The sequence below is a fragment of the Cryptotermes secundus genome, unplaced genomic scaffold (assembly GCF_002891405.2).
Source record: "Cryptotermes secundus unplaced genomic scaffold, Csec_1.0 scaffold715, whole genome shotgun sequence".
In the NCBI taxonomy this organism is placed as follows: Eukaryota; Metazoa; Arthropoda; class Insecta; order Blattodea; family Kalotermitidae; genus Cryptotermes; species Cryptotermes secundus.
In genome coordinates this window covers 282,513-297,627 of record NW_019724597.1, presented here as the reverse complement: position 1 = coordinate 297,627, position 15,115 = coordinate 282,513, and positions in this window count along the sequence as shown.

The window sequence follows — 15,115 nt, the reverse complement described above, 5'->3', positions numbered from 1 at the left end:
TCTGTACTACTCGAGATGGGTCATTAATTATACATTTATTAAGTTTATGTATATAATGTTAGTGATTCTAATGCTGTTTCAACAGTTTGTTTATGTGTTAACTAAAGAAGAAGAAGGTGTTTAGTCTGTTGGATGACAGAAAAAACTCCACAGGTGAAAAACTGATTTGGCTTTGCATTATACAAATGCACAACCCTGCCAACTTGGGCCCAACGTTTGGAAGGCTAAGTTCTGTTTAACACAAGCCAGGACAAAGAGTTAGGCGAAAAATTGGTAACACCTCTTTAAAATACCTTGGTCCATCTGGCTCTGGATGGTAGCACCTTGTAACGGCCCCTTTCCTGGGTTACAGTAAAGGCCCTCAATGGCAGCAACAGCAAAGAGGGAAACCCTCGGTATAGTAGGATTGATGGAAGGGGCAACCCTAAGTCAGACTCAGAAGTTGATAAACATCCCAGGTAGAATGCAGCAGTTCCCCCTGTACCAGTATAGTGCTGAAGACTGAAGTCAGAAGGGTCTATAACTGGGTACTACAAGCTGGAGATGATGGATATTGGTATGGCTTGTAAACTGCAAAGGACAGAGGAAGCTCTCTGAGTTGTAGCGAAGAAAACACTTCTAGGGGTAGAATACCCAAAAATCAAGACTACCAGTCCCACTGATTAAGAGTTGGGCTTGAGGCTGATGACTTTTCCATAAAAAAGAACACTTGTCGCAAAGATTTTACAATTGCTGAATTACCTGGTAGGGTTATATGGACAGTGGCATATGGAATCGATAAAGGAATACAATATTAACAGTAGCAACCTGTGATGTTAGGTCAATATTACAACCTGGAAAAATGGTAGAAATTTCAGATGAAGCCAGAAAATACAAAATAAATATTTTAGCAATTCAAGAAACTAGATGGCCTGGACAAGGGAGAACAGATAAACAAGCCTACTCATTATTTTATAGTGGACCAAATTCTATGCATAGACAGTGTGGCACATGAAAAATTTTAATATGTTTTGAACCAGTTAGTGATAGAATGTGTAAAATTGGGCTCAAAGGGCGTTTTATAAATATCACATTAATATCAGGGGGGCACAGGGTAGCGTAGTTGGTTGAGGAGCTATGCTACAAGCTGGAAGGTCGCGGGTTCAAGTCCCGATGAGGTCATTGGATTTTTTTCAATTGACCTAATCCTTCCAGCCGCGCTATGGCCCTGGGGTTGACTCAGCCTCTAACAGAAATGAGTACCAGGAATTAAATAAATAATTTTCCTGGGGAGTAAAGCGCGGCCGGCGCATAAGGCCGACAACTTTACCGCCATCTTTGAGCCAATTGTCTAGATAATGTGGAACCCTCAACGTCTCACATCCCTATGGGCCTTCATGGCCTGTTACAGGGATAGCTTTACTTTTTTTACTTTTTACATTAATATCAGTGTAAGCACCAACAGAAGACAGTCTGGAAGAGAATTTTATAATCAGTTTCACAGAGAATACTAAAAAATACCAAAATATGATATGTTAGTGATTCTAGGTGATTTTAATGCGCAAATTATGATAGAAGCTTTTTTAAAAAAGGTGGCTGGAAAATACCTGGCTGTGAACAAACTAACCAAATAGATCATGTATTGATATATAGAAGACATGCTTCATCAGTACTGGATGTTAAAACAGCGAGAGGTCTTAATTGTGATTCTGGTCACTATTTAGTTAAAGTTAAAATAAACGACAGACTTGCCACTATAGATAATAATAAAAGTTATAAAAGAAAAAATGAAAAGTAGACAAATTAAAGGAACCAGTCAGTCTCAGTTATATAAGGAAACATTGAAAACAAAATTAGAAGCATTAAGAACAGAACAGATAGAAAATTAAAATGAACAAGTCGAACAGCTATGAAACAAAATCAAACAAGCTGTAATTGAAACTGCACCTGAAACAATTGGTGAAGAGAAAAGAACGAAAAATGAATGGTATGATGAAGAGTGCAGAGAGGCCATAAGAGAAAAAATGAGGCTATACTGTGTATGTTACAGAGAACAAGACAAACATAATAAATACATGGAAAGCGGAAGAAAGCCCAACAAGGGCTCTAGAGCTGAGAAAGGAGGAGGAGGAGGAGATTACTACTACTACCACTGTGAGTATTATTATACAACTGCAGAGAGGTTGCATATTTGAGAGCTGTTTGCTGTCAGGTGAACCAGCTCAACATAGATATCTCCGTTCTGATGTAATTAGCAACAAGATGCCTGAGCTCAAGCTTTGCATTCACATGCTGTATCAATGTTCAGGTGATAATGGTATTTTCAGCCACCTGTAATGAATGACAGTCAGATCAGTTTGTTATCAGAAGCACGTACAGGCAATCACTCCACTGTGAATGCTGTATGCCCAACATCCCCCCTGATGCTGCTGTCCATGCATGTACAAGATAAGATTGTGTGTTCCACTGGATATCACATGCAAATCATCACGATCTGTGATGTGATTAAGGATTGTAAGAACGTGTATGAATTAGGTTTGACAGTAGCTGAATCTCTGTAATGACTAGGCTTTGGGCTGGATGGACTGTGGTTTGATTCTTGATAGAAAATACTTGCTATTTGCCACTGTGTCCTGGCCATGTCTATGATTCGCATAGCCGAATATCTAATGTGTACTGGGAGGTGTTATCCTGGGGCTAAGCCAGCCAGTGCATGAAGCTGGACGCTGATTTCCATCTGGAGCCATGGTTAGGAGTATGTGAAATGTCTCTTCTGATCCCATATCCCCCATATCCCCATATCAGATCCATATCCCCCAATCTGTTGGTGCTCAATTAAACAGCAGCTGTATGTATAAGTACATGTACTGTATTCAAAGTGTATCACATCTGTAGGAGACAGAGTCAAATGTAAGGATATCAGTTATAGCACAGATAAAGATAAATTACCCCTGTGTTCACGCACACTGTGATAGCATAGAGGTAACACTGCATGCATCCTAGCTGGAGGAGCTACCCTGGTGCCCTTTTGGCAGGAAGTTTGTTGGGCCCTTGCCATTGGGCTGACCACAAGCTGTATAAGGGTAATGCAGCCAGGGAACTCATAACAATGGACACACATCAGCAAGAGCAGTAAAACACTAATTGTTACCCTAGTGTGAGGCTTTGTTACTTTCTACCCTTGTGCAGAATAAGAGCCATAAGCAGGAAATTTCTTACTTTCTCAGTGGGCAGTGTATTTTCTTCACATGGAGAGTAGGGTAAAGTGACAAAGTTTTGTATGAGTTTAAAGTGGACACTGCCACCTAAAAGGGCACCTTTTCAAAGTGGGGCTGACAGATGACCCAACTTGTGAAAGGTGCCTACAAGAAGATGAATCAGCCACACACATTTCATGTGATCGTGAGGCTATAGCTTATCTAAGATATCGCCACCTGGGTCAATTCTTCATGGAACTAAGTGACTTTTATGACGCCCCAATAAAGAAAGCCCTACATTTCATTCGAAGTGTAGAATTAATAAAGGGTTAATCCAAAGGGGAAGCACAATAGATCATTGAAGGTTGCAGTGCGAAGGCAGGTTCCTATGGCTCTCCCCTCATACCCATACTCATAATCATGGGTTTGAAGTCAGGTTTCATACAAGAAGGGAAGAACAGACTAGGAATAAGATTGTGTTCTTGTGGGATATGACACCATGCAATTTGGTAGACAGATAGATAGATAGATTTTGGCCTAGAACAAGGATCTCCAAATTACGGCCTACCGGCCACATCCGGCCCGCAATGTGATTTTATCCGGCCCGCGAAAGAATTGTGCAGAAAGCCAATGTTTCTTCACTGTGTTATCCACCAACAAGCACTCTGTGCAAAACACGTTGATATGAGCTCTGTTTCAAAACCTGTTATTTCTATCGTTAATTTCATTCCCTGTCATGCACTTAACCATCGCCAGTTTCGGTCTTTTCTTGAGGAATGTGATTCCGAGCTTATTGACCTGACATATTATACTGCAGTTCGGTGGCTTAGCTATGGAAAGGTTCTTTCGCGCTTCTTTCAGCTCAGGAATGAAATTGATATATTTCTTACCGAGAAAAACCATCACGAACCACTTTTATCAGATACCGAGTGGCTTTGGAAATCAGCATTTTTTGCTGATCTGGTGAACCATATGAACAATTTGAATTTAAAGTTGCAGGGTGAAAATAACTTAGTCTGTGATTTATTTGAACTTCTCAAGGCATTCAGAGCAAAGTTGATACTTCTGGAAAGCCAAGTGAAAAACTGTAACTTTGTTCATATGCTATACTGTGCAGAGTTGCATAAAAAGGATGAAGCAGAATTTCCTTCCTCGTTTGCAAATTTAGTCATTTCAGATTTGAAAGAACAATTTTGGAAGCGATTTGCTGATTTGGATTCCAGTGCTCAGGAAATTAGATTGTTTCAAAATCCGTTTGACTCTGATGCTGCAGATGTCCCAAGTCAAATTCAAATGGAAATTATTGAACTTCAGGAAAATTATCATATATTAAAGACAAATACAGGGAAAGAAATTTGATCAAATTTTATAAATTTCTGAACTCTGAGCAATTTCCTAATTTAAAGAAATTTGCTTGTAAATTTATCTCCATTTTTGGGGCGACATATCTGTGTGAACAAACTTTTTCCCAGATGAAGTACATCAAGTCGAAATACAGGGCAAATTTATCTGATGAACATTTAAAGTCGCTACTTGTGATTAGCGTTTCAAAATTTGAACCTCAATTTAATCATATGTATTTTTCTTATGTAGGACTTCAATTACATTTAATGTTCTAAGTGTGTGGATTCTAGATTTTGTTTTGTTTTGTTGCTATTGTGCTACCAGGTATTTTAACATTTCCATAATTTTTGGTTAATTTCTTCTTGATTCAGCAGATATTGAAGTACGTTGTCAATAACATACGAACAGTTTATGCTTCGTATTTTTATATCTGCTTTAGCAGGTAGCTTGACTGGAAATATACATAATAAGTATTGGATCATAGCTGTGTTGTTGGAATAATTATCACCTGTGCTGACATTGTGTGCATAATTTCAAGTGAAAGAAAACATTCTGCTTTGTTTTGTCTTCTGCCATGAATATTTTAAGTTCTTATATGGTCCAGTGTGTTAATAAATTTTAGGTAAAATTTTCACAGCATATGTCCCATTTAAGAGATATTTAATTAACCAAGTAAATATGCATAACCAGAATTCTTTGATAAGTATTCGACATAAGTATATCCTATTGCATCAGGTATCATTTCATAATGTCTAAATCTATGTGGTGGTGGTATATTAATACAATTATTGACCTTTTGGACATTATACATTGTCCTGTTATTTTATTGGAAACAAGAGTTTTGGAGACTGGACTGGGCCCAATCAAGTAGGCCTTTTGCTTTAGGATGAAGACAGAGTCTAATCTCTGAAACGTTGCTTTAAGGAAAAAAAAAAGAGGACTTATTTTACAATTTGATTTGTTTCATTTTGGTCCGTCACACTAACAGTTACAATTATAAAAGACAAGTCCGTCCAATGTGACTATTTCAGTTTTCTCACTCAATGATTCACTAGCCTTACATGTTTCGATCCATTTGGATCATCTTCAGAGGCACCAAACACTTTTTTGAAACCACTATCACAACAGTTGTCAATCAAATATACATGTAATGTCAAAGTAGACAATGTTCCATCTATCAGTCAAAGCAGCCTTTCTGGTTATAGAAATATTTAAAGTTGTTTTAAAGTTTTAAAAACTTCGTTACAAATTAAAATTCATAAACCATACGGTTTCTGTCAATAACCTCTGTTGTCTGTCTTCAAGGTGGCCGATGTTGTGCCGCCTATGTAACTTGAGTAGGGAGATTCTTAATATTGTCCGTTATGATTTCTTGGCCCACTGTGCTGTGCAATTACAAATTGCAGGATGTCACATGTGTCATTTGCCAGCAGACCATCTTATGAAGCTTTTACAGATAATTCTGTTATTCTCTTGTTATTAGACAGCAATTACTAGGTGCTGTAACCTAGAGACAAAGTATATATACATAAAATTAAGAATATGTTTTAAAAATTACTTTATATTTCAACAAAGACAAGGCAGAACATAGTGTCTCCTGGTATAAGGCTTTCAGCCATATATGTACAAATCACTTAATACAATCTAGGTACATGCATGTCTTTATAGGTAGGTGTTTCAGCCTGTGTACTTTTGTTCAAATTTGTGTGTTAATTTCATATTTATTACTACTAGATTTTACATTTATTGCACAAAATTAGCTTAAAAAGCCTATACTGACCATAAACACCTGAAAAACCCACATTAGTATTAATAATCCACTATTAAACCATAACATAATGTAACAGGAATATCTTTTTGCATAATCTATTTGGATGCTAATGATTTTCTTTTGGAAGGCAAATACCCTTTGACAAATAGCATTAGAAACTAATATCATTATACTTCCTATGGACTCATATGAAATTCATTTTGGAGTTAGAGGACAGTGTAGGCCATGCCATAGCTCAGGCTGTTAGTCGCTAGCTTCCCACCGCGGACACTGGGTTCAGGCGAGGGTCTGGTCATTTGGGATTTGTGGTGGGCAAAGTGGAGCTGGGGCAGGTTTTCTCCAAGTACTTCAGTTCCCCTGCCAATCTTCATTCCACCAATTGCTCCACAATCACCATCATCTATCATCGGGGCAGGTACAATAGGCCAGAAGTGGCCACAGTACCAAGTGGACTCAGTCTCACCCCACTATCAATAATAACAAAAAAAAAAATAATAAAAAATAGAGGACAGTGTGATTTATGCAATACTCACAGTGACTACAATACAGTCTGCACATGAGGCAGTGGATAATAATGTAACAATAAAATGTAATTCAGCGCATTAAGAAATATTCATAGTCAATCGTCCAAGTGTGAGATATCTTAAAATTATTTTGTTATATCCAAGTTTAGAACTGAGACTGGCTGTATGTAGCAACTTGCATGAGGCATGTATGTAACGCACTCTCTGGCTGCTGCCTGTCATGGCATATAGCATGTGGACCACCTGTTACTTGCTAAAGGAAAGATTCATATTCATATATTAATATTTTTATTGGTTCCAGAAATCCACATTTTGCAATATAGTCTCCAGATATAGAACAAGTCAAATTATTTGTATTAAAGTCAACAATACTATAATATTTAACTACATACACAAATTGTGTACATGTCCAACATACCTTACAAAACTATATTAAAAATTTAAGACAACATAAATTCCCCAACAGAGTAACCAATTCAATCCATTTCACATCAGTCAATCAATCAATCAATCAATCAATCAACCAATCCATTCTTCCTTCCTCGTCAAATCACTGTCATAGGAAAACGTTCCATACACATTAAACATACAATACTTCAATTTCTATAATTAAAAATAAATACCCCCCTTTCACAAACATACCATCTTTTATTTAACATATATTCTTCTACAGAAGAAAACGTATGTTGTACCAAATATGACCTCATTACTTTTTTAAACTGTCTCATTTTTTCTGTCTCCCTAATTTTATTTGGTATTTTATTGTATAATTTTATTCCCATGTTCAGTACTCCTTTCTTATAGGCATTTGTTCTGCAAAACTGAGCATGGAGATTTAACTTCTGGCGTGTATCGTGATTATGAACTACACTATGAAAGCTTGTTTCATAATGTACCATATGCAGGGCATATCAGATAGTTTCAAATCTAGACTTGGGTATGTAATACAGCAGATGGACCCCAATCTGAAGATTGCTTAGTAATAACTTGGTGGTTCAGTCATTTTCCTTCCTAGAAAACTTTTCCATGAGGCATTCACACAACCCACAGGATGTGTGTTCCAGCGTTTGGAAGTGCTCCTGTATCTGTAGTGGACCTGCCGGCACTCATACACATGGCCGTATGCATGGGCGTTGTTTGTGTCTGCACATTTTGCAGTCACTAGACAGCCTTCTAAGGAAATGTTGACCGGACATGCCGATATCACGTTCCATTCACTCCACTGAAGGTTTCCTATCTTAAGACTCCTGCTGATCTGCAATAACAATTAAATTGTGCTACATTAATTGAGACTTCTGCACTGCTTGGCATGCCAATGCCTTGATGTAATATATCAGATCTTTCAAATGTGAACAGAAATAAACTCTTGTAGCATCACCTGCAGTTTCACATATCCTTAATGCAAAATACTCACACATAAGTTTCTGTTCGTTTCAGTAACACATATTACTTTCTTAGGGAACAAATCCTTTGTATGTGTAAGATACAGTAGATGTTCTGAAGTAATGAATATGCTTATACTAGTACACATGTGCATGCTTCTGTGAGACAAAGGAGGAATGACATAACATCTTAGAGACTAAATGAAAATAATATTTGAAATTTTGCTTGTTAAGACAAAGATGACAATCATATTCCCAGTTAACTGAATCTGTCATTAAGTAATGAATATAAATGTTCCTCAGGTCAGAATAGAACAAGACATTCTTTCTTGTGAGATTTTGAACATTCTCCAGCAGATAAATATTCAGTAGAGGGCCAAGCATGTAACAAATTTCACTTTGAAAACTTAAAAGTAAATAAACATGGCATCCAAGCAGGGATTCCCCACAGAAAAAAACCATTAAAACTTTGAGACAAGTGACGGATGTGTACCACATTTTGAAGTACAAGCACATACCTCACTGTTACTGACTGAACAGTAACTGTGACATTCATTGCAGCTGACTTTATATTTGGTCAGATAATTGACCCATTTTTGAGTCTCCCTTGAGATCCTGAGACTTGAGAAACTGCATTGTGTTGACCTCTTTGACCTTACAGTTTGTATACTGTCATGGCTGTCTTCCTCAGGAAGACTTCTGTTGATGTTCATTGTTGCAGATGTCTTTGTATTCTTCAGTGCATTCACATTTTTCTTCGTTTGATTTCTGTGAAATATTGGTTTTGCCTCTGATTCACTGCCATGTGAAATCATCATTGCTGAGGCATCTTCATTGAATTTCGGTGGCCTTGAACTGAGACAAAGGGTGCTTGTGGAACTGTTCTTCTGAGCTCTTCTGTTTGTGTGTAGAGAAATTGATGAACAATCAGATACCATTAAATGTAATATCACAAAGGCAATGGAGACCTCCTGTTTTGCTGGATAGTACAGCATTGTTATGATCCAGCTTCACAGTTGCAGCTCCAAAGTCTTCTGATTGATATTGAATAACACCGCCTCTTATATACGTCTGGGCAGTGTGACATATTGTGTCTAATGATAATTTTAAACAGTACAGCTTCAAGAATTGTGATTTTTTCAAGTGCTTCCTCTTGTATCAGTTGCATGCAATGTGATATTCATTGCATGCTGATAATGTTCTGCTATGGCTTATTAGTAGTTGGACCACAGCTGCTGTCACATTGCATAAATAGATACACAGCCAGTGGTTTCAGATTAGTGAGAGGTGTGTTAGTAAACACTGACTGGCGTTGTGCAGTGCGTTTCTGGATATGCATCAATTAGACACTGGGACGGTGGCAAGAATGCCTACCAAAGCAAAGGCTTACAGAGCCATTGGCAGATGGCAGTGCTTGCCTTATTCAACTGAGAAGAATAATATGAATGTTGAAGGACACTGGTATAAAAACAGTGTATGAGATACAAAATGCACGAAATGAAATTGAATAAATACAGATTACCAGGTAATGAGAAGTAGATAAATCAGAGCAATGTATTGCAACATGTATAGCTAACACAATTCCTAGGTAACACAGTCAACTACTGAACTCTAGTTATTTGGTGTTGAAGGTTTCAATCATCAGGTTGTGACAAAGGCATATCCATATTAATGACTTCTGACTGCTTCTGACAGCACTGAAACCCTTGAAGGCAGTTCTCCTGAAGCTGTGAGTGGAGATCAGAACGGTCAGAACAGACCAGAACACACACACACACTTGCAGTACCCAGAGAGTGAGCAGATATACCCAAGCAGGAAGTCAGAATTGAATTAGTGTGTTTTTGAGAGACAGACATCAATCACGGCAGCTTGATGTGTGAGCAGGAATTCTTCTTTCATCATAGTAGAAAGGAATACACTCATGGTCCAGCAAGGAATGGAGCGAGTTGTAGACAGTCAGTGATTGTAGGCTGTCTGAATTGAATTGTAAAGGAACACCAATAAATGTATTCATCCAATCTAGAACCCATTAATTTTGCCACGCATACCCCCTTAGACTTGGCAATATTATTTTAACTACCCTTACTTATACTTGACATTAATGATGTCCTATGATTCAGATAAATAAATAAAAAGTTTTAAGCATGACATGACAGTGTCGTTTAGAGACTTAACCAGAAAGCAATTTTTGAAACAGTGATTTCAGAGTGTAGGTATAAGAACAGTAATAACTTTCTATAACAATTTGCATGGAAGAACAGTGTAAAACTGAAAACAGCATTGAAGTGAATTTTGGGTAGTGAATGGATATAAACTGTTGAAGCTGTTAAATGACAGACTGATTTTCACATACAAAGAGCTCATAATTAATGCAGCTGTGCTAAGTGTACTTAGGTGAGATTGTGATAAAACTACAGATTCTCATGACATCCACTGGTCATGCTGCAAGAACTGTAGTCTCTTTTCTTTCATGGTTCCAGCTGTTTCCTTTCTTTGGGACTCTGTTTCCAGTTTATGATGCTTCTTTCTGAAATAGGCCTTGCAACTAGAAGTATCTATTATCTGCACTGCTCATCACTGAGGATTGACCCTGACTTCTCACATTTGCTTGTTTTCCTTTCTGTTGTTGCTTGAAGATATCCTCCTTAGAATTCATTGCATCTCTTCATAGGTTTCAAAATTAAATATAACTGTGGATGAAATGCAAATTCCATATTTGCACCATAGGTCCAGTTCTTTTATAAAACACGAAGACATTTTTCAAAAATCAATAAGCTTGCATATTTCAGAATACTGTACTCAAATGAATGGGGTGCTGATGTTTGGCATTACCTCTCCATGTATTCTGCCTTCTTCTAGTCTGGCTTAAATATTATATTTCTGGTATAAACTGTACAAAGACAGGACACAAATTCATAGACACATATGTTATCATGGTAGTATATTAAAATTATTTACTGAAGGTGCTAGCCTTAGATCACATGACAGACAAACACGACACAGAAGAGCACAAACCCCACATTACACGAACTTCAGTATAAATACAACCTTGGGTAAGGAATGGTGATCTTTTTGCAGGCTATTTACTGGTACTTGTAGTGCTAAGATGACTATATAGCTTCTGGGAATTATAATGGTGAGAACCTGTATATGAACAGACACTTACTTCGGATTTGAGGTTCTCATGATGTGATATTTGTAGCCAGGAGACAGTTGCTGTCAATCTGAGGAACCTGCTTCTACAAAACATCGTTACCTGTCTACCAGACTACACGGTGTCACATCCTAGAAAGCTATAATCATGAACACATACTTGATTCAGTTAAAGTTAGTAGAATTACACTGAGATTATAAATATGGGATATTCGGATCATTTGGCCCAGATTTTATGGGTATCAATAGACAAAGGTAATAATGAGAGAAAAAAAAGTTTAAAAAGAAAGTATACCAAGGACAATATTGCTAAATTTATAACTTTGTTGACTAGTGAATCTTGGGGGGAAAATATAAATGAGACATATAAGCAATTTATAAAAAATTCTTAGACTGTTTTAATCAAGTATTTCCACTGAAACCAGAAATAAATAAAATAATATGGCAGATAATAAATAAAAGAATGGGCAAAGTAGGAAAGGATGACCAGGAGATTCAGTTACAAGGATATAACAGGAAAACATCCCACCTCCAGGAGGTGGCTGACACACTCAACTCATATTTTATAGACAAAGTTGAAGAACTTGTGGAGAAAAACAAGAGTAACACCAAAGTAATATCGTTAAAAAAAGTTGTAACAGGAAACCCAAATTCAATGTATTTTTGGCCAATCTTGGAAGAAGAAATTGTCGTAGAAACATCTAAATTAAAGGGCAAAGCCTCAGCAGGAGCTGATGGAATCCCAGATTTTCTTATAAAAATATGCATCACAAGTATAAAAAAACACCCAATTTTATATTTAATGAATCAATAAATCAAGGGGTTTTCCCTGATTTATTGAAAATTGCAAAGGTCAAGCCAGTTTACAAAAGAGGAAACAAACATGAAGCGAGTAACTATAGACCTATATCGGTGCTATCAGTATTCTCAACGATCTTGGAAAAAATAGTATACAATAGACTGGTATCCTTTACAGCTAAATTTAAAATATTAACTGAAAAACAGTAGGGATTTCAAAAAGATAAATCAACAATATCAGTGTATCAGTCGTTTATTGGGAAGATACAAGAAGCTTTGGATAAGAAATTACTACCAGTGGGTATTTTCTTTGATTCAACAAAGGCTTATGATGTTATTTACCATAACATTTTGCTAGAAAAATTAGAGAATTATGGGATAAGAGGGCAAATTAAAGCCTGGCTAAAATCATATCTAACACTGAGGGCACAATATGTGGAATTAATTTCTAAGGGCAACAGGGACTGTATGACTCATTTTAATTCAAAAATAAGGAATGTAAAGGTAGGGATTCCACAAGGGTCAACCTTGGGCTCATTTTTGTTTTTGATTTACATAAATGACCTACCCCTCAATATAACTAATGGGAAAGTGGTGCTATTTGCAGATGATACCAGTATACTGACAATAAAAAAGAACAAAAATATTCTTCAAGACAAAATAGATAAGGTAATGAAGCAACTCGAATCTTGGTTTCCAATGAATAATATGGTTATAAATAATGAGAAGGCTACAGCAATGTATTTCCATATGAATAAACTACAAGATAGCATTGAGCCAGTAATTACCTTTAAAAATATAATAAAATAAATAAAATAATTATACAGCACAGTTTAGGTTTCTTGGCATTAATTTAACCCACAAATTAAAATGGAACATTCATATTCAGTCAGTCTGTACAAAGCTCAGTAAGGTGTGTTACATTAACTTTGCTAAATTCCAATTTCAAATAAGTTATGGTTTGATANTAGGGATTTCAAAAAGATAAATCAACAATATCAGTGTATCAGTCGTTTATTGGGAAGATACAAGAAGCTTTGGATAAGAAATTACTACCAGTGGGTATTTTCTTTGATTCAACAAAGGCTTATGATGTTATTTACCATAACATTTTGCTAGAAAAATTAGAGAATTATGGGATAAGAGGGCAAATTAAAGCCTGGCTAAAATCATATCTAACACTGAGGGCACAATATGTGGAATTAATTTCTAAGGGCAACAGGGACTGTATGACTCATTTTAATTCAAAAATAAGGAATGTAAAGGTAGGGATTCCACAAGGGTCAACCTTGGGCTCATTTTTGTTTTTGATTTACATAAATGACCTACCCCTCAATATAACTAATGGGAAAGTGGTGCTATTTGCAGATGATACCAGTATACTGACAATAAAAAAGAACAAAAATATTCTTCAAGACAAAATAGATAAGGTAATGAAGCAACTCGAATCTTGGTTTCCAATGAATAATATGGTTATAAATAATGAGAAGGCTACAGCAATGTATTTCCATATGAATAAACTACAAGATAGCATTGAGCCAGTAATTACCTTTAAAAATATAATAAAATAAATAAAATAATTATACAGCACAGTTTAGGTTTCTTGGCATTAATTTAACCCACAAATTAAAATGGAACATTCATATTCAGTCAGTCTGTACAAAGCTCAGTAAGGTGTGTTACATTAACTTTGCTAAATTCCAATTTCAAATAAGTTATGGTTTGATATTTTTTTTTGGGGGGGGGAGAAAGTGAAAGTAAAAAAATTCTGATTTTGCAAAAAAGGGTTCTTTGAATAATGAAAAGGGTAACAAAAAGAACATCACGTAGACCTATATTTAGAGAATTAAAAATTTTAACAGTAACATCTTTGTATATTTTAGAGGTGTTACGTTATTTNGCCTGGCTAAAATCATATCTAACACTGAGGGCACAATATGTGGAATTAATTTCTAAGGGCAACAGGGACTGTATGACTCATTTTAATTCAAAAATAAGGAATGTAAAGGTAGGGATTCCACAAGGGTCAACCTTGGGCTCATTTTTGTTTTTGATTTACATAAATGACCTACCCCTCAATATAACTAATGGGAAAGTGGTGCTATTTGCAGATGATACCAGTATACTGACAATAAAAAAGAACAAAAATATTCTTCAAGACAAAATAGATAAGGTAATGAAGCAACTCGAATCTTGGTTTCCAATGAATAATATGGTTATAAATAATGAGAAGGCTACAGCAATGTATTTCCATATGAATAAACTACAAGATAGCATTGAGCCAGTAATTACCTTTAAAAATATAATAAAATAAATAAAATAATTATACAGCACAGTTTAGGTTTCTTGGCATTAATTTAACCCACAAATTAAAATGGAACATTCATATTCAGTCAGTCTGTACAAAGCTCAGTAAGGTGTGTTACATTAACTTTGCTAAATTCCAATTTCAAATAAGTTATGGTTTGATATTTTTTTTTGGGGGGGGGAGAAAGTGAAAGTAAAAAAATTCTGATTTTGCAAAAAAGGGTTCTTTGAATAATGAAAAGGGTAACAAAAAGAACATCACGTAGACCTATATTTAGAGAATTAAAAATTTTAACAGTAACATCTTTGTATATTTTAGAGGTGTTACGTTATTTTAAGAAATATAACATTTACACTATACAAAAATTCTGACCTACATAAGTATGACACGAGAGAGAAAGAAGACTTTCATGTGCAAAGTTACAATACCTTAACATAAGAGAAGGGTGTCACAAATATGGCTATTAAGCTTTATAATAGACTGCCTTTGGAACTAAGAATGGTAAAAGCAGATAGAGAATTCCTACACAGACTCAAGAGATATTTACTGGAACACCCATTGTATAATTTGCACGAGTTCCTCTCAGAAGGACAGTTAAAGGAATAAGATTCTCCTTGATAAATAGATTTAAGTGTAAATAAAATGACTAATAATTAGG